Source organism: Octopus bimaculoides, chromosome 17 (genome assembly GCF_001194135.2).
Source record: "Octopus bimaculoides isolate UCB-OBI-ISO-001 chromosome 17, ASM119413v2, whole genome shotgun sequence".
Lineage (NCBI taxonomy): Eukaryota > Metazoa > Mollusca > Cephalopoda > Octopoda > Octopodidae > Octopus > Octopus bimaculoides.
The window spans coordinates 3999382-4002708 of NC_068997.1; positions in this window are offsets into that span (position 1 = coordinate 3999382).

The window sequence follows — 3327 nt, forward strand, 5'->3', positions numbered from 1 at the left end:
TATATATATATATATATATTACGACGGGCTTCTTCAGTTTCCATCTACCAAATCCACTCACAAAGTTTTGGTCGGCCCGAGGCTATAGTAGAAGACACTTGTCCAAGGTGTCACGCAGTGGGACTGAACCCAGAAGCATGTGGCTGGTAGGCCAGCTACTTACTACACAGCCACTCCTGCAAACAGACAGACAGACAGATAGATAGATAGATAGATAGATAGATAGATAGATAGATAGATAGATAGATAGATAGATGTGGACTAAGAAATTTACTCACAAAACTTTGGTCAGTCTGGAGCTAAAGTAGAATACACTTGCCCAAGGTGCCTTTGCAGGGGACTGAACTCAGAAGAATGTGACTAGAAAGCAAATTCCTTACGACACAGCCACGACGGCACCTTGCATTGGTTCTTTTCAATGAAAGATAAGCTCGTGAAAAACAATTCTATTAAAGTTGGTCTACAATGAACCTGACACGCTGTTTAACAAGATTGGCCTTTCCAATGAGCAATTCGGTGAAAATGCGTGAAGCTATTTGTCGGTGACGTTATAAAAGTGACCAATGGCTACATAAACACTGGTCACAAGTGGACGTTTAGAAACAGCAGTCCATTATTGTAAGGTTAATTACTAGAAGCTTTAGTGAAATCAATGAAGTGCGTAAAATGTTACAATTAGATTGTAACAGATTGACACGACTTTAATGAGCAAGACAGGAGACATTTTCGCAAGCTAACAGCCGCACAATGACCTTCCGCCCTTTTTTCTTTTCTTTGTTTAATGGTGGCTTCAACATCTTGTCCTTACTTCTACCCCTCTTCTTCTATCATCATCATCATCATCATCATCATCATCATCATCATCATCAAAATCAACATCATCATCATCATCATCCTTTTTCCACCTCATCATCAAAATTATCATTAAAATCATCATTAGCATTATCATCCGCATCATCGTCATCGTCATCATCATCTTCATTTTCATCACCATCATCATCGTCATCATCGTCGACGCAATCATCATCGTCATTTCCTATTACTTTTTAAAGTCCCTTCTTTTACTACTACGACTAAGTAGTAGTAATAGTAGTAGTAGTAGTAGTAGTAGTAGTAGTAGTAGTAGTAGTAGTAGTAGTGGGGGTAGTGGTGGTGGTGCTGGTGGTGCTGGTGGTAGTGGCGGCGGCGATGGTGGAGGTGATGGTGGTGGTGGTGGTAGTAGTAGTAGTAGTATTAATAGCAGTAGTTCTACTTTCTTCCTTATCTTTTCCTTTACTTTCTTCTACCTTTTCTCTTTTTCGTCATTCTCACCCCCCACCCCCACCTCCTACCCTTCTCCTTATCGCGATCAAGTATAAAATCTGTACAGAAAAGAAAACGTGGACTGGCCTATGACATGAAGCACAAAACGACTCAGCAACAAGGAGTTTAGATAATTCATTATTTATTCCCAATGGTTATCTCTAACGACATTATTGGAGACAACAAATATATCTGTATTGAGTGCATCTGCTTTAACTACATTACAAAATTCACACACAAGAGTGGGAGCCGATTACGTACACAGAAAATACCACAATCGTGGACAACGCACGCGTACATCAGGTGGATTTATCAAAAAATTACAAACACCAACACACCGTGTACAACATAACAAAAGACACTGCACGTGCAGGTGAAGTATATATGTATATATATACAGGCTGGGCTAAAAGTCACGCACAAAATAAATTGAATACACTCGTAAATTGTTGAAGACACGCTTCAATTTTTCAGTTTTTCAACTTTTCTAACAAAAATGAATAAAAAAAATAAAATAACGATGATTACACACGTACATTACATGCTGTACAAAATTAATAATAATAATGATAATAATGATAATAATAATAATAATAATAATAATAATAATCATGACTTCAAAGTTTGTCTCAAGGGCAACAATTTTTGGGGAGGGGTGAGTCGATTATATCGACCCCAGTGTTTAATTGGTACTTAATTTATCGATCCCGAACGGATGAAAGGCAAAATCGACTTCGGCGGAAATTGAGCGTAAAGACGGACGAAATGCCGCTATGCATATGGCCCGGTGTGCTGGCACTCATGGCTTTTATTTGAACTGATTGGAAGTGTTATCATGTACATTTTTTCTTAGTGTAAAAAGTGTCCTACAGCAAATATTCTGCTCATTACTACATATTCCAAATACCTTGGTGCGTGGACACAAAGTACTGAAAAAGACATCGTAGCAAGGAAAGCTCTTGCCTGGGGCGCATGCCATAGACTGAGAAAAGTATGGAGTTCAAAGTTAGCCAGGAAATTGAAAGTGAGGTTGTTTCTGGCAACAGTGGAGTCTGATCTTCTATACGGGGCTGAATCATGGACGCTCACTAAAGCATCGAAGAAGCGGTTGGACGGTTGCTATACGAGGATGCTTAGAATAGCAATCAATGTCTTCTGGAAGATTCATACAACAAACGCTGACTTATACCAGGAACTACCAAAAGTAACATTAAAGATAGAGCATAGAAAGATGAGGCTAGATGGACACTGCATCAGACAAACCGATTGAATTACTAACCAGGTAGAGCTCTGGCAACCAACGGAAGGAAGAAGCAGGAGAGGGAGGAGGAAGACGACCTATATCGACAACTTGCTGGAGGAGTCTGGTATGGAAGGGGTACAGGAGCAGAGGACCATTATGGAAGATCGAGATGAATGGGGAAAACGTGTGGAAACAGTCTTGGGGCGTTCTGGGGGACGGCCTAGATAGATAGATAAATTAACCAGTTGAGCTTGTCCCTTAGTGGCTGACAATATGTGCACCTCTGATCATGAGCAAGAGTAATGGGGGAGCATCATAGCCATGTGTTGAAAGGACTTCTTTGGGGTTTGAATGATTCACCCTTGGAAACATGGGTGTTTCGTTCAACATCATTAAACAAGCCTTATTCAGGGACATTTTGGACGGGATGAGCCACTCGACCTGAAGAAAATTCTAATTGAGCTCAACCTGCAAGGATATGCGCTTTTTATCTTGATATGAGATCATCATGTCGCGCACATATGGTTGTGATGCCTGGTATATACTTATCCAACGTATAGCCTCGGATCGATCAATTTCTCTAATTACTCTAATTACTACATCCCGCCACTGAATGTATTCCCCATCCCCCAGAATACTCGCTAAGAATTATCTGTCCTTTTCATTGACAATCTGTATATATTACCCCTAGGTTTTTGTTTTCTGTCTCAAACTAAATTTATTGTTTTTATTTGCTTTTAAATTTTATTTTATTTTTATGTTTAAAGTGTGTCAGCAACTCC